At 41.8% G+C, this 25,194-nt stretch overlaps 1 protein-coding gene across 4 annotated transcripts in view; it reads right to left on the bottom strand.

Moving 5' to 3' along the window:
* ARHGAP19 (Rho GTPase activating protein 19) overlaps positions 1–25,194 on the bottom strand; it is a 507,107-nt gene that overhangs the window by 6,553 nt on the left and 475,360 nt on the right. The window lies entirely within an intron of this gene.

Here is a 25,194-nt window from a genome sequence, read left to right as displayed (position 1 = left end):
TTACTTTTCTAAACAATGAGGACAGACACTTTAGGAAGATGCCAACATGCAAGAGCCATTTACAGAAGCAGAGCTCAAAGACTGCACATTTAAAAACCTAAGAATTTCTGTCCCATTACCAAATCAAATTTGCAACTAAATCATCTATACAGAACGGTTATGCTAGTTTGCAGCTCTCTGAAAAAGTAAACAATACTTTTGCCCTGGCAGTACTAAACTTCTCTGGGTCATGCAAGCATAAAAAAAATAAAATAAAATAAAAAAAAACAGTCCCCACAACCAGACCAGGACCTGATTGATGGGTGTGTAAGATCTGGCCTCCTTAGAGGATCTCCCCATTGCTTACGAGATACAAAAGTCCTTTTTCAAAAATATGTAGATCACGTTTCCAAATTTCTAGGGTTCATTCTGAAATGTAGTATCTGGCTTTTGGTCTTCAATCTGCTGTCCTTTGTGTGTGGATGTGTCTCTCCTCCGCCCTGATGCATCGTTGCCAGTCTATGTTCACCCTCTACATGCGTTTATGTAGATCTGTGACTTGCAGTTACAGTAGTTTGAGATATTTTTATTTCCACAATTCTAAATGCAGAAAAAAACCATTTGATAAATCCTACTGCCAATGCTATGAAGAGTAAAAAATGCAAATATATTTTCTTTCATGGGAAGTGGCCAAAATGACCGAAAAGAAATTACTGATTGGGAGATTTGGTCGAATTTCAGCCATACGAAAAGTTTGCACGGCTGAACGTTTCGACCAAATCCGCCATTCAGTGGCATTATAGTGAAAAAGGGCAGCGGGGGTGTCCCCTGCACACTTGCTCACTGTAATGTCCACGGGGGGGGGGGGGGGGGTGTCCAATGCACCCTTGCGCACTGTAATGTCCACGGGGATATCCCCCGCAGCAGGTTGCGTAAAGCTAAAGAAAATGTTCACAAGTAAATGGGAACAAGCGTTGCAGAGAAAGTGTCGCCGCAAGGTAAGTAAAGGGGGGAGGGCAGTGGGTAATTTTTTTCATTTGGGTTGTTTCGCCATAATGAGCAAACTGTATTTTCGGCCAAAACCGCTACAGTCTTTTCGACCGTGGTTTGTTCCGTTACGGCAAAACAACCCACATTCCTTTCATGCATGTATAATAGGTCTTCGCAAGCACATCAACAATTTACTTTAATACTATGCCCACTTCACACATAATTTCAAGTGTCTATGATGCCACTTATAATGGACGGTTTCCACTGTGGTCAATCAACCTGCAAATGCCCTTAACAAGCCCTTCTTGCATCAGGTTTTGCCCTTTTGTTGCCAGAAAGAGGGCAATGACAGTCACAGAGGTATAAGGGCTCAATAGGTAACAAGAGGTAGAAGGGCTCAATAGGTAACAAGGCTGCAACAAGTGTTGGACAAAGCTGTAAACTGGCTTCTAGGAGAGCACTGTGGCCCAAAAACTCCACGCTCAGCAAGCCCCAGCAGAGAAGTCTGGGTGGGGTCTTGTATAGCACTTCCTTATGGGAAGGGTTTCTGGCAATCATCCATCATTAATTGGGCTCCATGTGTTCATTTTTTATGGTTTACTAACTGAAATACATAAACCTTAGAATATTAAGATAAAAATTTAAGAACACAAAAAAGCAGAACAATTATATGCAAATACAATTCCTTATAACGAAAAATGAAAAAAAGAAAAAATGAATAAAATAGAGCAGAATAAAGCAAAAGAATGTCATTTGTCTTCATTAATTATATAATCAGAAAAATTATTCATCCTTCAGCTTTAAATCTTTGAAAAATCTGATTGTACCAAGTCTAAGTGTTGTATACAGTCCACACACAATCATTTGCCACAATGTGTCAGTCGTTAAATCTTTAAATTCTCTTGCAGATGGTTTCAAATATAATGTAGGCTTGTCGCTTAAACAGCTGCATTCCTACAATAAGTGTCGCAGAGTCTCGGGTTGAGTCTTAACTTGACAAAAGCGACAAAAATGTTCGCGTGCAGGAATGATTTTACGCTTAGCCAGCACCACTCTTGTGGGCCATAGATAAAATCTGACTCTCAAAAAATCATATCTATGACTCGGCGACAGAGATTGGATCAGATATGGCTCAGATATGCTATATTTTTTATGCCCAAAAACATTACCATCAAAGTCACGATAAGATGAGCACTTTTCCCTTATTCTAATCCAATCCCATTGGAATAGCTTCGTTTTAACTCTACAAGGGTTCTGCATGAGATCCTCGATGGAAGCATCCGTGTAAACTAATGCATTAGTAGCTCCCATGCGCCATTTACGAGCAAATCTATCTTTAGACAATAAAATGTGTTCAGAGAGAATTCCAATCAGCATATTTGAGCCCTTAGCTAGAAGACACTTCCTACATAAAGCTATTAGCTGCCACAAATAATGTACATGCATAGATTTAAGGCCTAGTTCTTTCCTGATCCAGACTATAGGCACGCACTTCAGCAACCCTAAAATGCGTTTCCAACACCTGGACTCGACACCAGCCCAAAAGGTTTCTGGTAAGATGTCCATCGCTTCGGAACCATAAAGCATAACAGGTGTCACCTTTTGTCTAAAGTATATCAAAGCTGGTGAAATTGAAAACTTGCCAAATTTGGCTTGAATTATCATGGATTGAGAGATAGTCATATCTAACTTAATGGTCAATTTGGATGCATGTGCGTAATTCTTTGTGTCAGATATAGTGATACCCAAATACGTACAGTGGTGTACACACTCCAAAAGTTGGTCTTGGATGTCCCCTCTGAAGTTTTTATTCTTAATTCTTGTATTAGGATTGCATACCATGATTTTAGTTTTATCAAAATTAATTGTCAATAGATTCTGTTTGATATATTTTGAGAGTGCAACTAGCAGATTTTGAAGACCGCGAGGGGTCTTAGACATGAGCACCAAGTCATCAGCATATAATAGACCTGCAATAGTTTTGGCTGATAACTTGGGAGCATCTGTCATTATATCACTGAAAGCATTGCTAATGTCTGATATGAAAAAATTAAACAAAGCTGAGGCAATAATGCATCCTTGCCTCAGTCCTCTGTAGGTCTTAATCGAAGCCAATAGCTGACCTTCTAAAGTCAGTCTGACTTGTATGCTAGTGTCACTGTGCAATGCTCGAATAAGTGCAATAATGTAAGGGGGGGCATCCTTCATGAATCCGTTTTTTCAGAAGAAGTTCTCGAGAAACCGAGCAAAAGCAGCCAAGCAAGTTAACTGAAGTGCCTAAGCCTGCAATGAACCCGGTTTGACAAGGATCTTGCTTAGAATGTGCCGACACCCAGTTATTCAAATCTCGAAGGATAAAGCGTGAAAAAACCTTCCCCGGGGAGTATAAGAGGGCGATCGGCCTGTAATTGTACGGACAGGTACGATCGCCTCTCAAAGATGGGCACGATGACAGGAATGATGTGAGTAGATAGAACCTGCTTAAAGATGTTATATAGTATACAGGCCCACAATTGCGGATGTTGTTTAAACATAAAATTGTTGAGGCCGTCTGGGCCAGGAGCCCTCGAACTGCTAGATTTCAGTATGTAGTAAAGGACATAATCCTTTTGTATCTGCAAGCAGTCTCGGGAAGGCAGGAAGGCCCACCTGGTGCCTTCCTGCCTACGGCTCTTTTTCACCACTTAGCAAGCCCCCCCCAACTGGTGCCTTCCTGCTTGCCGCTCTTTTTCACCACTTAGCAAGCCACGCCCACCTGGTGCCTTCCTGCTTGCTGCTCTGTTTCCCTACTTAAGGAGCCCTCCAGCTTCTTTTCCTTTGCAGATGGGGAGCAGGTGCAAGTAGATCTAGGTCACCTGGCCTAAGTCCCGCCCACCTGGTGCCTGCCTTCACCATCACTGTCTTGTGGTCAATGCTGGATTTGACTTTTATGGACTTCATACATTCACGGTGCGTCACTCTTTCTCAACTCTCATGCTTTGCATCTTGTACCCATGGTGGCCCTGAATCATGCTGTTCCCATCTTCATCTTGTATCCTGGCTTGCAACATTATGTGTTACTACTGACTTCTGCAATTGTATTTGCTCTGCACTCTTGCTTCTCCACTCTTTTTGACTGCTTACTCTCTTTTCTCTCCTCCTTTCCCTTCTCCCTTTTCCCATCTCCCATCTCCTCCCCTTACTTTCTTCTATGCACTTACTCCATCAGAATTGTCCCTGGACCTAATATGATAGCAACCTCTTCTGTTTCCTCCACCCTCCCATTACTGTTTGTTTCCTCCCCACAACCCCTCCAGCACCATCTGAAATGTCGTCAGGCCTAGTATGATAGTCGCCTGTCTGTTTCCATTTCCTTCCCACTCTCCCCCACCCTTCCTTATATATGTTTTAGCTCTTGCACTATCTGAAATGTCGCCAGGCCGAGTACGATAGTTAATTTCACATGCTTACTGTTCATGGCCTGTAAGAATGTGGTTGTATTTTCCCTTGTTCCCTCCCTTGCCTTGAAGCGCTTTGAAACACATTGTGTATAGGCGCTATATGAATAAACGATCATATCATATCAATGCTAAGTGAGGTGTATTGAATTCTACAGAGTATGGCCTTGCATACAATGCAGTGTAATGCAAAACCCATTCGGACTCAAGTACCCCATTAATTTGCACAGGTAACTGTTTCAAATGATTTGCTAGATTAAGTAAGGACACGATTTCTGCTGTGTTTTTGGCACTCACAGCCTTTAACATCGCTTCTCCATCTTGTTTATAGAGACCGGCTCTGTGAGACTTGATCCAATTTTTGTAATTAATTTTTAATGATTGGATCATTCTGTGTCTGTCATGGTCCGGTAATAATAAAGCCAGTCTTTCAAGGCTTTCTGTTGTTGAACTTCCTTGTTAAAATCATCTTTAGGAGTAAAGTAACTGTGTGATGATGTGCATGAGTGAAGTCTGAATAACTGTAAGGAAGAAACATAGGATTCACCCGACTAATCAGTACCTACTGCGATGTTCAAGATCGCCTCATTAAATTGTTGGAGACTGGGGATTGTTAGGCAGAATACTGTGCAGTTCCCTTAGGGAGCACTACAGAAGATTAAGACTACAGGTATGAGCAATAAATCCCCTTTGGTATCACTCTGTACCACAAAGATTTAGTTGGAAGCTGTGGCTAAGCAGTCAGACTTATCTCAAGAGGGAGATGAGCAGTAGTCAGGGTTTACACAATAGGCCTTCAGTACTATGGCACAAGGAAACACTGACCAAAGCTTTGTATTCAAAAGAATATATATATTTATTTTACACACTTGTAGTTAAACACATCTCTCACAGTTATTAAGCAAGTTAAATTAAGTCAAAGTATACACAACTCCCTAGTTAAATTGTAGACAAGTTTGAGCAAGAGTGAAAACTGAGCAAAACGGCACAGTGAAAACCAAACACAAATGGCACTCTAGCAATTTCTCACAAAGGAGGGAAAGCACAAGTTATACAGAAATATCTTCTTACACACTTTAGCAACACTTCCCATAAGTTTGTGAATCAGTTTAGGCAAGGCAGCACTTTAGCATAAAGAATACTTAAATGAAAACCGAGGAAAATGGCACTTCAGAGGTTATAAAAGTGGGAAGGAAAAGGTGGTTATAAGAAGTATGTGCACCAAGACAGTTCTAGTTGAGAAGCAATCTAGAGAAGGCAGTTCTAACAAATTTAGCCACAGTCAATAGGTCTGTGCCAGAGTCAGTGTTACAGGGCAAAGGCCCAGGAACAAAATGTTCTAGTAGCTTAAGACAAGTCTTTGGTTAAAGATTCAAAATGGTGGATGCAGAAGGTGAAAGACAATGTTAAAAGAGAGGGGCGGCCAACCCAACAGGTAGGTAAAGGATTTAAAACACCTTTAGCGCTACCACGCAGACAGGGCGGCCTGGCGGAACAATGTACCTTTAAAATGAAGAAGTGGCTCCTGCGGCGGCGGTTGTTCCTGGTAGTTCCTGCAGTTCGGGGGATCCGGCAGAGGAAGAGAGGCTCTTGTTGTGGAGGAAGGTTCGAGTTACTGCACTATCCAGGGATAAAACCAGCCGCGGTGCTGCCCGACGAATAAAAGGTACGCTCCTTTAAATCATGGTCCGGGTGGACTGGTGCCTGGCTATCCGGCCCCCAAGTACAGGGTACTGGCGATTGGACCAACGCAGGTCCAGGAAGGCGATTGGCAAACTGGTTGGCCCCACCAGCTCAAGGGAAGAAGGCTTTTGCAGATGAAGATCTCTCGTCGTGTGGAGAAAAGTGGTGAGACGCTGCAGAAGGGCTTCACCGATGGTTCAGTCGTTGCAGATGTCTTTGGCTTCTCTTCTCTTCGGCTTCTTAGTTCCAGTGGCGACGTCTTGCTCTTCCAGTCCTCAGGACCCTGCCTTTATGCAAAAAGATCCCCATTCATACAGCCTAGCTGTCACTCACACAGTGGAGTGGTCACCTTGGCGGGAGACCCTTCAGCCTATCAGGATAGAGTGCGACATGGGTTGCTGAGGCAACCATTTCCAGGGGGTCCTACTCCCCCTCCGACAAAAATAAACCCACCCCAGACTGAGTGGCGACGAAAGGAGGGCTTCTTGCCAGAAGCCCGCCAAAAGGACGAACAAAGGATCCCCGACCTGGGTTAGGAGTTTAGAGAAAGACACGCGAAAGAAGTTATATTAAAGTTCTGGCAAATAAAACCTACCAGAGTAAAGTTAATATTAAAATACACCGGCGGTATGTTAGAGTCTGTCAGAAAATGTGGTAGCCTCGAACAATGGGAAAATCCCATAGGAAAATATTTGCGGTCGAATATTTACGGTAGTAACCACTGCCACCAGCCAGAAACTTTTGAGAGAGGGACTGTACGGTACCCTCTCGAAAATGAACATAAGGGAAAAACTATGAACCCTTCCCAGTACCTCCATAGTAAGATGGGTTGTACTGGTTTAGTTCGCAAAAAATGACTACTAAAGTCAATGGGGACTTTACATGCCCTGGGAGACAGTAGTCAGTCCCAGGCAATGTTCCCTCTAAGCTGTGCGCATGTGCGCTTGCCCAGCTTCCTTCTGGGTGCCGCTCAGAAGATTTTTAGCAGTGCACACAGACACTTCTCACCTATTCAAAATGATTTAATAAGGTACAAGCCACAGCAATTGCCTGAAATGTTCTCTCTCTTAAAATAAGCAACTAGTCTTGATATTCTGCTAATTCCCTAACAGAAAAATACAACACAAGAGGTTAAAAACTAATATGAAAAACTGGCTTCATGAACAGAAGAATCTAACCAAGCTATGCCTGCACACATTTACCAAAAATGTTCCCTCCCCACCCATGACTCCTAAACCTGACTCTAACACACTTTAACCTTATGACTCTAACTTCTGCCAGAGAGTACATTAAGATACTACCGGACAACCTTGACTCTTCCTCTCTTGGCTCGGCGAAAGGTTAACCGACGTGTACCTACATCCACTTGTTTTATGTTTGTTGTAATATGAATAACGTTAACGCACAAGAATTTCTGTTACTCATTGTGCCTTACCAAAAGCATCACCCACACTATATAATCTAACTACGAGCTCAAATATCGGATACTGACTGTAAGTATGCAGGCTACTTGGATGTGTTACCAAATCCCATTCTTCCTCTTCTTTGTACATATGTCACGCAAGTGCTTTGAAGTGGCCCACTTTTAAGTTAAGGCATTATGAAAATCAAATATTAATTTGCCCTCTAAAGATTTTGAAACGACAAATGTGATGTACAGCGTCTCCTACTTTAGCATTACTAACATTACCGGATAAGTAGAGAGCAACATTGCAATATTATTTACTTAGCCTACAAGGGAAAATGGGTATGGACTATGCCTGGGATTACTCGTCCATGGTATCAGGGCACTGGATATTCAGACAGGAGAATGCTTTTCACATAATCTGCATAATTTCCAAGTTTTCAGAGTTCCTTTGGGCATAGACCTTCAGACATTATATGGTAACTCACTTCTATACAAAAACAGTTTCACTGAGCACTGTGTAATCCTACACAATGATAAAAGGGTGGGGTATGTTGCAAACAAATTTGTATGCACTGCAAAAGAATTGTGTACATGTAGAGTCATGACATTCTTAAAATGCACATAATATGTTCAGGCATTTAAATATGCCTTGCTTGCAAAGTATTGTGAGTCTGCAAATATCCCAGTGAGTGTTTACTGCTACAATCCCTCACTTTTTACAGTGCTCTATCAACTAATATTGGAGGCTAGCACAGGCGCTGGGGAAGGGTATGGGTGGAAGCATAACTCCTTGTAGGTGATGAACAAAGCAGCATATTTCAAAGACCAAGTCAGACGTTTCAGCAATACACTGAAGGAAATGTGTTGCATGTTTGCTAAAGGATAGGACATTCTAGTATCCATCTAGACAACAGCACCATCCATTTCTTTCTATGCTCAACTGCTGAGGGCTTTTCAATATAACCATGTGGTTCTGTGTGTGCAGTCTCTAGCATCTCCCTGCATCATATTTAACTGATCACAAAGAATTACAGTAGAGGGATCCATAGTTATAGAAGAAGGCACTAAATAATTTGTATCTCTGATGAATTGATGCAATTAACTTAAAAGGCATATATGTGTGATTGTCTTCAACAGGGCTCCATAATAAACCTCAGTAAGGCTCTTGTTTAATTGTATCTTGGCTGTGGTGCAGAAGGGTGGGCAGAACTATACACTTTATTATGTGCCCTGTCATTTCACTCCCTATGTCAGGGGTACAAGCATGGCTCTAATCAGATTTTGCTCCTTACTTGGAGTCAAATGATTTTTCAGGGAGTAAAAACGTAATTAGCTTTGCCAATAGGGATACTTTCTGCTTATTAAAAGATGTTCTTTCCCCATAAAATTTGTTATGAGATTGGGTATTAATATTGGAGTTCCTTCCTATACCACTACTCTACTGGTCACTATTTTGAAAAAATATCAGTGGAGCTTTGTGGGTTGAAGCAATGATATGTTCATTGTTTCTTGTTTTTGCTAGGCACATTCTCCTTTTTTAGGGAGAAAAAATTCATGGTGCATATGTCTTTTAGCTCTAAGGCTGGTGTTCTCACTACCCACAGGAGAATGTAATGTGGATAGTAAGCAGAGGCACAGGAATTTGGATCATCATATTCTAAGGTGCAGTTATTCTGATACAATTATCATCCTTACACAAATTATTAGAAGCATGTTCTCCTGACCCTTGAATTACTTCATTAAAGTGGCACTTGAACTTCTTTCAGCATGTTTTTGACACATTGCTTTTAATTGCCATTAATCCATCATCAAATGTATTCTGTGTGAGTTTCTTGACAGCCCCATCAGTTATGACAGAACATATTTGAGGGTGACAAACGCCAGGGACGTCACTCGTAGCAGTAACAGCCTGCCAAGCCAGCCTATTCAAGGAGTGGAACCCACCTACCCCAACCCACCAACAAGAGCCAACCTACCTAACCGTCAATGAATAATAATGCACCAGCCTTGATAAAGACCCCTTGGGTCGAAACACGTGTCGGCTGACCATGAGATTATCGCATCAAGAACAAAATTCCCTTTTTTTGAAAAATCAGAATACAAAGAATCATTTCTTTAAGAATAAATATTGTTTGCGCGATATATCTGGGAACACAACTAAGAGATATTTGTGTTTTGTAATACAAATGAGTGATTTTTCCAGTGGCATAATACATACAGGGCCTCATTAAGACTTGGGGCGGAATCCCGGCATAAACCCACCAGAATACTGCCCAATCTAATTACTGTTACCGCCATGTGGTCCAGAGGAATTTCTGCCGGATTACAACTGGTGGTGGCGGTGTAATTCCCCATTCATGTTGAGTCCATATTGAGTCCATGGTACTAAATGTGGCTTTTTGGCAGAATTACTGCAGTGGAAATTCTGACGGTTTCAGCATTGAGTTGGAAGATTTACCTCCAGGATTTTCCTGGAGGCAAATCTTACACTCCAGGCCCGAAATCGTAATTTGGTGTAGTGGTAATGTTGGCGGCAACAGAGTTACCGCCAACTTTACCACTTACTGCCAAACTCGTAATGAGGCTGACATTTTTCTCTGCACAGAAGTACCTCTGCAAGGTACTGTGGCAGATATTGAAGTCTTGGACTGGTTGATGAGTTTTCTGTGTAATCACATAGGACATATTTGAGTTTAGCCCATTTATTTGGAAAATGTATTGTAAGATTTTTAAAGAATTGCAGTGGCTGGGAAGAGGAAATTCCTTTCCTAACTCTCTTCTGCGATGGTAGCTCACAAAGTGGCTTAACTCATTAGTCAGTTGCACACATGGGAAATAATGTGCGCACAACAGTCAACCGGTTCCGCACATAGAGAAAAATAATTAGAGGGAACATTGGTCCCAGGGTATGGAGTCTATGTTTGGGATTCGCTACGACACCTCTGTGTCACTGCACGGAGGGTGCTGTGTAACACATGTGGATAACGATGGTTTCTATGGGGGTGAGAAAAACCCTATAGACATTAAACACAAAAATAGCCTAGAACACACATAGCAAAAATGCCTAAGAGTGGGAAAGAGAGTATCACTCTTAGCAGGAGAAAAAAACAAACCCTTCAAATCTAGCAAAGCTGCTGGGGAACTCTATAGGTAAGGGAAATTAGCCATAGAATGAGAATTCTCCCTAACAGGGATTTCATCTGAATCTAATCCTGGCATTATTAGCTATAAATGATGGCGTTTATCGTTGGTCAGGAGCCTTAAGGGTTGCCTGGTTAAAAAGCCATTGAGCACTAAGTAGCTCATGATCACTATGAGACTGTTTTATAACTTCAAACTTCGTTATCCTGTTAAAGGTATCTGAATCGACATAGATGTAATCAATTATGGATTGACTAGAGCCTCTCTTCCAGGTGTTTTGAGTGGGAATATCACCCGTAACTGAGCCATTGAGTACAAACCGATTACGGTTTTTCATTAACTTAGTCCACCTAACACATGAAGGATTTTGTTTAGTGACACTTGTGGTCAAACAATGTAAATGTAGGCTGCCTACGACGATGGTATTTGTGACTTCTGGTGTTTGAGTAGATTCTCAAAACCCTGAAAGAATGTTATGTCAGCCAAACCAGCAGGATTGTGCTAAACATTAGTCATAGCAACTGTGCCCATAGGATGTACTAGTCTGACCAGCAGTAAGTATGAATTGGGTTCTACACAAGGGTACACAAGGGTACAATATAAGGCCCCTTCCAGCCCAGGGCAGGCTCATTGAGCCACTTTTTGCCGGTAGCAAAATAATGTCATAACCATTCCAGACTGAAGATACAGTGAGCCATATTTCTTGCAATACTATTACGTTGTATGCAGCTAAGGTCACAGTGTCAGTTAACAGTTGTAAATGACCGCAGGTATTCCAGCTGGCGATCAAAAGAGGCAAAAAAGAAGACTATATGGGGATGTCTGTACACTGGAGGGCCATGTAAACCACTTGCATTTGTATTAGCTACTGAACTAAAGGACTGAGTCCCGTGCCCTGAGTTCTACAATTTCATCAGTTGAACAGGAGCCACTGTGGTAGTTGTATTTTCAATATTTGCATTCATATGATTAAGGCAATGCGTGGGATCTACAGCTAGAAGAAACCCCAATGCAAAGAGTTCCATGCGCGCTTGCCACAAAACATTGCATACCAAATTAGAATACAACCACAATCTCACCACTGATAAGTCGTTACCATTCAAAAATTCGACCTGAATTAGGTCATTGGAAGAGATATCTCTGAAACTGGTTATTTCATCAAAAATAGCTAATACGCTTGTCCTATCCAAATCAAAAGTAGAACATTGTGCAGATCGACATTTTAGAATGAAGCGATGGTAATTGTTCAGTTCTCAATTTTGTTTGGAACCATTTGCTCTGTTCACATGACTCATGTTGTGGAAACATCTTTGACTCAGAGGACTTTTGATGTGAAACACCAGACTGGGATGAGCCAACCCAGGGATTTAATGTTTGAATTGATGGAACAGTTTATTGATGAATGCAGGGAGTAATTTTTTAAAACTCAAGTATTCTTCGATGGATTTTTGAATTTCACTTAGTGGGAAGTTTTAAAACAGAGCCTGTAATTCTCTTATCAGTGCAGACTCCAGTTACAGCTGCATTCGTTTTTTCTGTATTTTGTGAGGCTTCAATTACCTTACGAGATCATCTAGTGGGGGATATTTTTGTGGCGAGTTCAATCGTTCGTTACTAGCATCATGCTTTCATCTCGCTAGATTTTTGTAGAGAGGACTGCATTGCTACAGTCAGAACTAGAGTCTTCAGGGATTGAATGCGCTGGACGAATTGTTTAGCATTTGATCTAGAGCAAGCGGCCAGGGACTTTTTTTAGTTTTCTTTTTGGCCTTGGTACAACGCATTGTGCTTCTTTTGTTCTCAAGATGTGGATCAAAGAGGTTATAAACCTGCACAGGTTTACTGAGAGAATTGTCCGAGTCATTTGCAATTTTGTTACGATGTGAAGGTGTCTGATCATTATTTTGCTCTATAGGTCATATGATAGAATTAAAAGTGGGAAGAGGACAATTTTTACACAGGGTTTTAAATCACTGCAGCGGGTCTGAGATTGAGCGCAAAAGCCATTAATGGCCACGCTGCCCCCAGACAACATCTCAGACCCCTTATTCAAGTCACATGCTTGCATATGTGCCAAAATAAGATCAATTTGTTTAGACCGCTGTGTGATTTAGCATCTAGTGTTTCAAACAATTTGGTCAAAGTTGTAATGGTTGTATTCATAATTTAAATTATGGGTAAAATTATGGGTTAAATTAAAGGTAATTTAAATTAGTGAATTGGGTTTCCACGGGAGCTCAGATGTTACACGAGAAACCTGTAGTGGACAGGGGACGCGAGGTCTACGTGGTATTGGTCGTGAAAAAAGACGATAGGTCAGCAGACACATTAGTCGGATGTTCAAACAGGCTTGGTGAATGATGTAGACTGCGGTCAGTATCAATCCTTTCTTTGGCTGTTAGAGAGGGGAGCAGGTGCAGCTTCATCAATAAAAGGCACGTCTCTGACAATCGCTTGTAATGACGAGCAATGAAAGAAGAATTCAGATTATTTGGGTCTCATGGTCGTGCGAGTCAGCAAAAGAACTGACACATAATGGCGTCTGTGGTTGTGTTGTATGTGTATCTAATTGTGAAGTTAAATCAATGACTGGTGCATCAGGTAACATTAGTACAACATTTTGAATAGAGGATAACATTTGCGTATCTGAAATAGAAACAGTCACAGAGGTGGAATTAAGGTCAATGGCGGCAAAAGAGGGCATACTATGTGCATTAGTCACACTACCACCAGCAGTTGGTAATAAGCTAGAGTTCATAGCGCACAACGGGCTGCAAAACTCACGTATGTTTCCAGAACCAGTTCTTTTCACATGAGCCACGCTCGGCTGCCCACTGATCTTCTTTAATGCAATGGTAGGTGATGGCTTTTGTGGCGTGGCTTTAAGGGGAACCGAGGCACAAGTCACAACCATCCGAGATGGCATTCCAGTTTTTAGAGTGTAGCTCAGAGTTGACATTGCATGGTCTTAATTGGCTACAGTATTGTAGCAATGTGTGTGTTTAGCGACACAGACAACAGAGCTCAGCAATTGGCGTATTAGGATCTGAACAAGCATACAACTCTTCAAATCTCGTAGTTATGGGAACGCCCACAACAAGAGGAGCAACGAGGACCTCTCACAAAAAATAAACACTTAAATGAAAATGAAGTAGCAGTCGCTTTGCGTTACGCTGGTCAGCTGAACCAGCTTAACAGCGACTTAAACAAGCGACTTGCTAGAAGCGAGTGCTCGCCGAAGCGCGTGGCAAGCCCTTTAAGAAGGATTATGGGTAAAGGGGGCAGAGTCACCTAAAAAATAAAAATAGGATATTTAGAGCCTATACATATCGTGACATAAATTAGTTTGTAGTCGTCCACGGTCCACTATAATTCTTGTTGCATACCAGTTCAATGAAATCCAGTGGAGATAGACAGAAGGTGAACGCTGCCGTGTAAAGTATCCCCAGCGTAACAGGGACTTAAACAAGCGACGTGCTAGAACCACGCGCACCAAAGCGTGTGGCAAGCCCCTTAAGAAGGATTATGGGTAAAGGGGGCGGAGTCACCAGTTCAATTAAATCCAGTGGAGATAAGACAGAAGGACAACGCTGCCGTGTAAAGTATCCCCAGCGTAACAGCGACTTAAACAAGCGACGTGCTATTACTTAGAAATATCAATTCGATTATTTTTTTATTGTGGGATTTCCTTCCCTCAATCCCTCTTTCCCCTTTCCACTTCCCCTAATCCCTCCCTACCTCCCTCCTTTTTCCCCATACCCCACAACTACACATATATTTTCGAAGTAATCACTTTGAAATAAAATGCATTAAAGTAACTTCACACGTTGAAACCATGGGATACCATTAATTCTTGTAGGAGGGGGCAATGGCTCACTTTGTACTGGTGTACGTGCAAAAGCATTGACTAGATTTGCCTTGGTGCGAGTGAAATAATTAAATATGGCATGGTTTCACATTGGCGCAGTATTACGAGTCACACTATTAGAAGCATCAGCACAAAGCCTGAATGCGTTCTGGTGTTGGTCATTGTGGTGGCTTTACCACATGCACAATTCCTTTGTTTACGCCAGCATCAAGGGCAAAAATCGGTTCATTGGTTGTGTCTGCAGTTGGAAATGTATATCAATGACCATACGGCTGGTTGTAGCCCATGTGAAATGACAAAGTTGGCACTAGTACTAACCCAAGCCAAAATAAGGCGATCTCTTTGCCAACGCTTGCACAAATCCTTCCATTGCACTAATGCTAAAACAAGTATAAATCCGGTCTTCAGCCAACAATTCATGCCTGCCATAACGGTAGTCCCAACCACAAACATTTGAAAACCTCACTATATTCCGGGATACTAGAACTTTGCACATATCTGATGTCCGGATAGGGGATATCCTCTTCCTCGCTGGAAGCTGTCTCGGAGGTAAATGTATCCAGCAGGAAGTGTCCCAGGAACGCCTGGCTACAGACACTTTTGTGGATCGAATCAGAGACCAGCATCTCTACCAATTTAACAACCCCAATATGTTTCAGATCCCACAATCCCATTATATTCACATTTGGAGAACACAGTAGGTTCATGTTTTGAACAATTCAAGTATGAATGCTGTCTGCAAAATGGAGTAGGAGAAATACTGAGTGATTCCCAAGTTTTTTGTTTAAAGGGGATTGAGCGGTATAGGGACCACTTAGAGTGTATAAAACATAAACTGCCCAATTACCCCTCTCTTAGTCCACCTTTAGAGATGGTCAGGGAAAAATTCGGATAGATTAACTACTTCATGTATCCAAATTGCATATGAAACAAGAGATTTATGCCAGTAGAGTAAACAAAGTATCGGATCGTAGATTGCTTTTGTTTCCGTTGTTGAGTGATGTCACGTGGTCACGTAACGGAACGCTAGAGCTCCTTGGGAGGACGATGTTCGTTTGATTTTGTCAGCCATTTTGGGTGAGTGAGGGGACTGAATATTTCCTAAAACACTGATCTAGGGGGTCAGTAATGTCCATTCTTAATGGCATAATATTTTAATCCGTTTGTGCAACTAACCCGATGTATCTTGTTTGGAGATGCATTACTAAGTGTTTAGTGAAAACCGAAACAGGTTTCCCTGCTTGTATGGATACATTTTTTTACCTGTCATTACTTTTGATGGTGTGCTTTGGGACTCATTTCTGGAGGGCGAGTCTTGTGGCACTGCATCATTTACTTTGTAGACTGCCGGTTATGTGAACATCTGTATCTTTGCATCAGATGTTCGTTCAACGTTAATCTCTGGGTCATGTCAAGGGTAGAGACCTATTTTTGGAGACCTCCCTCCTAGAGGTGGTGGGCTTTTGCTCAAAAGAAAATCCTCCATTCAACTGCTAAATATAGACCATTTTTGACAGTGTCCAAGTCAAAAATCCATTTCTGTTCACTTTTACGGAGTGCTAGGTCTCTGTCACCGCCTCTTTTTGAGATTTGAACCATTTGGATTATAAACCAAAACATTTCACTGGGTGTATATTTCAGACGTATATAGTGAGCCACAAGTGGTTTGTTGGAAGTCTGATTCCTGATGTTAGATCTATGCTCTCATATACAGATATTGATAGATCTATGCTCTCATATACGGATATTGATATGTCTTTTGGTTTTTCCGATGTACAGGAGCTGGCAAGGGCATTGAATGGCATAGACAACCCATTGTGAAAAACAGTTGGTGAACGATTTCAATTGCCAATTTCTCCCTTTTAGGGAAATATTTTTCAAATTTTGGTCAATGGGCAGACTGAGCAGTTCCCGCATTTGAAATGTCCCGTAACAGGTGGCAATTCCCAGAGTGTTCTTTGTGTGTCCGTTTTTCTGATTTCTTTTGGATATGTGTGAACTAAGTTATCTCTCAAATTGTTTTGCCTTTTAAAGGCAAACCTTGGTGGTGCTGGGTTGAAGTCTTCCGTTTTTATGATGTGCCAATTTTTTAAAACCAGTTTCCGCAGATTGTGGCTTATAGGGCTGAAGGTGGTGACGCATGTCATTTTTTCCGCAGTTGTTCTGTTCATCGGATTAAGGCATATTTCTCGATTTCTATTTTTGCCCTTTTATATGCCATGTTTATATTTTTTATTTGGTTAGTCGTTCAAAACAACTTTTGAAATCTTAACATTTTTACACAAAGAAAACATATGACAATCTATGAACTTTACAAATTTAAACTAGTTAAATTTTTCCTTTAGCACAAACAAAACCTAGACAATACCACAAACAATAACATCACTAAATCACAAATTGATCATATGTCAACATCAGTAGGTGGGTATTAAAATAACTAAAATAAAACATTGTTATGAGGATGAATAAATGCCATCTATTGTTAATACATCTCTCTTTCCGGAGAGGATTTTCTCTCCTTGACACTATATTCCTTTATGTGCATACAAATTCTGGGACGGTGGCCTCCAGAAAATGTACAATCGTGACCTTTACAGGCAGTCTTGGGCTTGTGAAAAGTAATTTCCATAGTGGGGTTTCGTCCATCTCGGAAAAGAGTATCAAAGCATTTTGAAATAGTTCATGCGCATAGACTTTGGACAGGGACATACAACAACCAAATGTTGAAGAGTTTCTATTTGTTGTTGATCTAGACAGTATCGGCAGACATTTTCATTTGGGGTAATTCATTTTCTCCTCTGTAATACTTTGCGGGTGTCCCATAGGTTGAATCTAAATTTCATATATTGGCGTCGTCTGTGAGGCAAAGGGCATATATTTAAGTATTCCGCCAAGACTATCTTTTTGACCCAAAAACTGCGCCGTCAAAGTCATTGTATGTCTGACAAGCTGCCAAGTTCCTAATCCAATCACATTGAAAGATTTTCTTTTTTTCTAAATCTGGGTTGAAGACCAGAATCTCGATGCTTACCGCAGCCTCAGCCATTTCATTATATAATAATGTGCACCACTTATTGGGAAGTCCAATTGCATTTGAGAGCAAGTACTGTGCTACTATGCCGAGTACGTTCGATACATTAAGACCCAACAGACACTTCCGCAATAGGGCACACATTTTCCACAATGCCTGTGAATACAGGGATAGTGCGCCCAACTCAAAAAGTATCATAGTGAGTGGTGTGCAATTAGGTAGTTGTAACACTTGTCTCCAATATTTGGCCTCTATTCTTTCCCAATATAATCGATTTTGCGGCCTTCCGGCTTCAACTCCATATAATAATAGTGGGACTGCCTTCATATGATAAAAGGATAGTGTATGCGTGAATGAGAATTTACCAAATCTAGAAGCAAGAATCCGAGTCTGAGAGGTCAAGATTTGTAATTTGTTACGTAGTTCCCAAGTCTCCATCTTTGATGTAATGGAATTAGTAAAGATGAAACCTAAATATTTGTATTGTTCCACCACTGCAAGAGCCTTACCCTGAATTGTCCAAGCATAGCTCTTTTTCGAGAGTTGTGACAAACTAATACTTGCAATTTGGTTGGGTTTATTTGCAAATGATTGACTAAAGTGTACTGGTTTAGCCTATGTAACATTTGTTGAAGGCCATATGGTGTTTGAGACAACAGTACTAAATCATCTGCGTAAAGGAGGTAGCTAACTTTATCGCTGACCAATTTTGGAGGATCACAGCAGATGGTGGTAAAGATGTCTCCCATATCAAAAATGAAGAAATTAAATAAACTTGAGGCCAACGGACAACCCTGTTTCAATCCTCTCATAGTCGCAATGGCTGTGGATAATATACCTTCAAACGTTAGGCGTACCTGCATCGTGGTATTTGAATGTAATAACATCAACAGAGTTAGTAAGGAATTAGGACAGTTATGCCTTTTGAGTTTCTCATAGCGCAGAGCCCGATCTATAGAATCGAACGCTGCCCGAAAGTTGATAAACACCAGATAAAGTAGCTGTCCTCTAGCTGCAAAGTGCGTTTTAATCAAATTTAGGCACATTATATTTGGTATTGTACCCAAACCGGAGACAAAACCAGATTAATAACTCTCTTACTTGAGCCTGAATGGTCCATGCATTGAAGTCCTTCAATGGCACTCTACAAAAAAAAATTCCTGGAACATCAAGAAGGGAGATCGGACGATAGCTGTTAGGCGCTTGCCGATCACCCTTCTTGAATATCGGAACAGTGATGGAATGTGTCCATGTTTTTGGAATGGCTTGAGCTGCATTAATTGCTCTGAAAATAGAATGTAATATCGATGCCCACAACTCTGGCTGCAGTTTTTTTAGGGTGCAGTTTGAAAGACCATCCGGTCCAGCTGCTTTGGAATTGGATGCTGTTTTCATTAATAACAGTATGTCCTGATAATCAAACTCCAGGTTAAATCGGCCATTCAAGTCAGAGGCATCAAATGAGGTAACACCTTGTGGAACTGAGTATAGGTCAGAAAAGTATTGTACCCAAGTTTGTTCAGATACCGCATTAGATTGAGCCGCAATTTGTGAGGACCCCGTGGCACAGTTAATAAAAGACCACATTTTTGCGGTATTCTTAGTTGCTAGTGTACTCAACATAACTGTGCCATCGTGATGATACTTCTTTGCACGATTACTTTTTACCCAGTTAGTGTACTTCAACTTGATTTTCCTTACAAGTAGGGCTCTGGTGTCCGGAGGATGCCTAGAAGCTCGCCTCAGTTCGACGCGCTTTTCGGTTTTCCTTGATTTCATATCCAAAAGTATGCAGATGTTTGGTTTGTGGTCGTGTGTTCAATCTTGGTTTCTGGAAGAGTTGCATTGTGTTGCTATTCTGCATACCCATATAATTCACATCAGTGGGGTTTTGTTGAATTGATTTTACTAAGTATTGATTAAATTGATATAAGGCATCCTCCGACCATCAGTCTATTGCGCCGCAGTTCACAATTAGAGCACCTTGAGGTTGACCAATGTGATACTTTTTCTAAAGTCCTTCTGCCACCATTTCATTGCCAAGATGTTATGATCACTTTGTTTAGCATCAGCAATCACAAAACTCTTAATCATGGGGAGCAAGGAAACACTCAAAGATATAATCAATGACCGATTCCATTTGACCATTACGCCATGTTGCCCTTGGGGGTGTGTCTTCTTTAAACATACCATTAAGCATATGCAAGTCACGAGATTTGCTTAACATATACCATCTATATGTTCTACCTCCACCTGATAAGTTTTTCTTACTAAGGAGATTGATGTTTAAATCTCCAGCAAGTATCAGGTGAGTGACTGACTTATCTAGGGCAACCAAATCAAGTAACATTATGACATCGTCAAAGAATACATTATCACCTATAGCAGCAGTATTCCAGTATACATTAAGGACAGCATACTGTGTTCCATCAGCCTTGACCTTAACCAGAAGCATGTGTTTATTTGGGCAGGCCCAAAATTCCGATGTCACTCCCTTTCGGATTTTAATGGCTGTAAGAAGACCAGAAGATGGTCTACCAGAGGAGGGTCTGTAGGCAGGATTAATGTGAATATCAAAGCCATTCCAAACTGGAGGATCTATGAGCCAGGTCTCTTGTAAAAGAATTAAGTCGTACGTTCCAAGCTGATTTGGGTCATTATTCAGAAGGTGATTATACCCTCTGGTATTCCAGCTCAGCAAGGAGATTTGTTCCCGAGTATGGTCAAGATCTAGGCAAGTTGTTCCTGTGAGCAATTACAGTGACATGTATTAGTTTTTACAATTTCCCCCTTTTCTCCCCGCTTCAATATTCCCCCCATTTGTGTCACTGGAGGAACGTGGTGATTGGTAGAGGCTGGGCTTATAGTGTCATTTTCTGCTACGAGTTCAAATCCCAGGCTAAACAAATGGGCTTTTGTTGACCAAATTAGATTTTGCACCACCCGTGAGTTCAACCACAATCTCATAGTATTGAGATTCTCATCACTCAAACTCCACATACTCAATATCAGCTGAGTTAATATCCTCCAGCTGCACTATTTCAGAAAATATGGCCATGACAGATCTTCTATTAAGGTCATATTGCTTACAGGGTCCTGTTCTGCATGCCAAAATTAATGAATATGGTGCAGTCTTTTTTTCCCCTGTACTTTGTCATGGGGAGTGAGGAGGTCTGATTATTAGTGCGGTTATCTCTCAGTGATTCATTTTTTGTTTTCGCCTGAATTTGTTTTAAGGCAATCTCTACTAAGCCCATCATCTCTGACCTCATATCAATTCCCTGTGGAGGTGGGGCTTGTGTTGGTAAATTCTGATGCCGACTTTCCCTTGAGTCTAAATCAACTCCTGGTAACGTGGCAATAGATGTCACAGGCGGTTGTGGTTCAATTGTGTGCCACCCCCTCTAACTTGCGGGGGGGTCTATACATTTTTAGATGTTTTTATCTGACTCGAACCTTACCTCCTCCTCCCCCACTCTACTAGGTACAGAGAATCGTGTTGTAGATTCATTACCTAGCCTTGATGGAATTGACAAGCAGTGATCAGACATGTATGCATCAAATGGCGTTCTGATTTCATGTCTGTATGCCTGAATGGCTTCATTTCTCAATTGTGTCAGGTTAGCCATGGATCTATTAGAAGACTCCAATTGCACCCCCCGAACCCCCTCCCCCCGTTCACTTCCTTCATCAATGCATTCAGAGGTGCATAGTCTGCAGTTTGAGATAAAGTATTAGACTGGATAGATTTGACATGCATCTGTTTATATTTTTTTCTTATAGCTTGTGATGCCACAATCATACTTTTCTTGGGAAGTGTGAGAGCCTTAAAAAACAGCTTAGAGCTTGAATTTGGGACAATTTTGGGAGCACTCTGGTTTTTGGGTAACTTACCATTGGGTATATTTTTGTTTGTTTTCCCCATTTGCGGGGGCAAAGGTGGTATAAACCTTTTTTTGTTGATGTAGTTGTGGGAGCCACCAGATTGACTTCAGGAACACTCTCAGGGTCGCTAATAATCCCGTCAATAAGCGGAATAGAAAAATCCAGTTTTTGTATTATTGTAGAGGTTTGGGCAGCTACTGACAGCATCGTTGTCGTTTTATGTTTAGGTATACTTGGCATGTGTAATTCAGCGCTAATTGCCATCCCAGTGGTATTTTGCCAATTATACGTGTGTTCCAACATGACATCTTGCTTCGTTAATTTAGTGTCAAGTGTCTCAAATAATTTCCCTAATGTTTGTATGGCAAAATTCATGGCTTGCAAAGTGGCTTCCAACATCCGCTCATTTTGCGAACCTGATTGAGCCATACTCCTTTTAGTTAGGGGAGATGTAGGTCTTCTTGGAGTGGGTCGCATAAAGGAGACACTTATAGGGGAGCTTGTATAATTGGGTTCCGGTGTTTCAAACAGAACTGGCGACGCCGACAAATTATCAGGTAATGTGTGCCCAAAGAACCCAGATCCCTCATCCTCAAGGTCAATTACATGTGCATCCTGTAAGCTTTTCCCCTCCAAATGCTTTGTATTATTTAATTTTGCAGTAGGAGGAAGGGCTTTTAACATAACGCTATTGCTTACAGACAGAATGTTAGATAGCAATTTGACGTCATTAGATACATTAGAGTCACTCATATCATTCACCACAGAAATGGAAGAAGGTGGCAACTTACACCTCTCAGCCTCATCTAGACGGTCACGTTTTGTGTCCATATGCGCCTTTGCAGCCACTGTAATTGCAGTTGCAGTCTTAGGAATGTTCACCATTAACTTGGCAGATTCCGTTGGTGTCGAAACTTTAGTGGTTGCACGAGACCTTCCCGTGATGTTCTTCTAGAAAGCGCAAATGTCCGCGTCCCTCAATACTTTGTCACTGGAATGCAAGGTTTTATTGTTAGTACACGCGACTAGCGTGGAAGACAGAGGAGCGGTTACAGGCGAGCGCCCATTCGGCGTCGACATGCCTCCCCCTCTAGTTGAATGGAGACTTACAGGGGGCTGCAATAAATTATGTTTTGACGATCGCAATTGCATCACACGATTCAATCACGAAACGCCAGCACCCGAAGCACCTCCGCGTCACATCGCCGCAACTCAGCGGCAAAGAGGTACTTCTGGTACTCCACCTGGTGCGCGCGGACAGCTGATTTATCCGCTTCCTGCCAAAAGGGGCGGGGCCACTGCAAATAAAGCCGTATAACGGCTATTTGGGCACTAAAATGAGAAAAGGAAAATGCTATAAGCAATTATAGATATTAGAAGGTCCAAACAACGTCTTCAGTGTTGTAGCGATGATATATACCAGTAATTGCAACAAAGTCAAACACAGCTTCCAAGACGTCCAGAGCAGCGTGGGAGGCAAAGCGGTACTTCCGGTACTTCGCCTGGTGCGCACGGACAGCTGATTATATCCGCTTCCTGCCAAAAGGGGCGGGCCACTGCAAATACAGCCGTATAACGGCTATTTGGGCACAGTAATTGCAACAAAGTCAAACACTGCTTCCAAGACGTCCAGAGCAGCGTGGGAGGCAAAGAGGTACTTCCGGTACTTCGCCCTATAAATGTTTATTTGTTTTTTTTGGGTATCCTCTTTGTTCTAAGCATTGTTTGAATTGTTTCCCGTGCGTCTTATAATCCTCTAAGCGGGTGCAGTTTCTTCGGACTCTCAAAAATTGGCCAATTGAAAGATTTGCTTTTAAACTGGCTAGGTGATAGCTCCGATACTCCAGTAGTGTGTTCTTGTCCGTCTTCTTTCTGAAAAGGTTTGTGATTAGAGTCCCGTCACCCTGGGTTTTAATTTCCAGCTCTATACGCCACAATCTGCGGAAACTGGTTTAAAAAAATTGGCACATCATAAAAACGGAAGACTTCAACCCAGCACCACCAAGGTTTGCCTTTAAAAGGCAAAACAATTTGAGAGATAACTTAGTTCACACGTATCCAAAAGAAATCAGAAAAACGGACACACAAAGAACACTCTGGGAATTGCCACCTGTCACGGGACATCAAATGTGGTAACTGCTCAGTCTGCCCGTTGACCAAAAATGTGAAAAATATTTCCCTAAAAGGGAAAAATTGGCAATTGAAATCGTTCACCAACTGTTCTTCACAATGGGTTGTCTATGCCATTCAGTGCCCTTGACAATTCTTGTACATCGGAAAGACCAAAAGACATATCAAAATCTGTATAGGAGAGCATAGATCTAACATCAGGAATCAGACTCCCAACAAACCACTTGTGGCTCACTATATACGTCTGAAACATAAACCCAGTGAAATGTTTTGGTTTATAATCCAAATGGTTCAAATCTCAAAAAGAGGCAGTGACAGAGACCTAGCACTCCGTAAATGTGAACAGAAATGGATTTTTGACTTAGACACTGTCAAAAATGGTCTACATTCAGCAGGGGGATTTTCTTTTGAGCAAGAGCCACCACCTCTAGGAGGGAGGTCTCCAAAAATAGGTTTCTACCCTTGACATGACCCAGAGATTAACGTTGATCAAACATCTGATGTAAAGATCACGCTCGATACTTTCATGGCGGCTGAGCGGGTGACTGCAGCACCTGCATCCCCCATCTGGTGAGCCCCTTTCAGGATCTGTGACTTGTGTGTTTCTTTTTGTTCTTGCCACGGATGCCCCTCGCCCGTGCACAGCCCTTCCTGCCTGCCTCCAGTCCCCATCCGTGTCTGTAGGGTACGCCTGTTGCCGGACACCTCCCATTGTGTCTACCCTGCTCCTATAGATGGTGCCATCTGATGTTTGTTGTTTGAAAATTGACCATATCAGTACTTATACAACTGCTCTGTGAAACTCTATTCAGGTCTCTCAATTCTAGAGGTGTCTCTCATGGTATAATATGCACTGTTCGGTATTTAAAATTGCTTTGTGAAACCTAAGCCTTCCTCCCTCTATTCAGGATTCTCAATTCTAGCTGTTTTTCTCATGTTATATGTTCTGTATTTAAAATTTCAAAATTGCTTTGTGAAACCTAGGCCTTCCTCCCTCTATTCAGGATTCTCAATTCTAGCTGTGTTTTCTCATGTTATAATATGCACTGTTCTGTATTTAAAACTGCTTGTGAAACCTAGGCCTTCCTCCCTCTATTCAGGATTCTCAATTCTAGCTGTTTTTCTCATGGTATAATATGCACTGTTCTGTACTTTAAAATTGCTCTGGAAACCCAGGCCTTCCTCCCTCTATTCAGGATCCTCAAATCTTGCTGTGTTTTCGCTCCTGTCCTTTAATGGGCATTACGTAAGATCCTTAATCCGGATTGTCGACATCTTGTCCTATTGCGCAACTTGCGTGCCTCTCACGGTCACGTCCGTCTACTCTAGAACCTTTACCTCTCTCCTCTCCCACCTACGCCATGGTGCTCTCTGTCTCCCCTAGCTTCTCTCACTGCTTCTCTATTGACTATCCTGCCATCCTCACTAAATCCGGTAGGAAGAAGTTTAAAAAGGACATGCTGGTCTACAACCCAGGCCTCCCTATCGCTGCCCCCGCTAAGGAAACTCACCGACATCCTCTGTCATTCCTTCGCCAGACCTATGGACCCTTCATATGGTCTCTGTGCTCTCTCCTTTCACCTCCTCTCCCATTAATGGTGGCACCCATTGAGACGCCCTCCTGGCCTCCTTCCATTCCTCC

Source organism: Ambystoma mexicanum, chromosome 8 (genome assembly GCF_040938575.1).
Source record: "Ambystoma mexicanum isolate Mex_15411 chromosome 8, UKY_AmexF1_1, whole genome shotgun sequence".
In the NCBI taxonomy this organism is placed as follows: Eukaryota; Metazoa; Chordata; class Amphibia; order Caudata; family Ambystomatidae; genus Ambystoma; species Ambystoma mexicanum.
The sequence above is the reverse complement of the archived record's forward strand: the minus strand, read 5'-3'. Positions and strand labels throughout refer to the sequence as shown.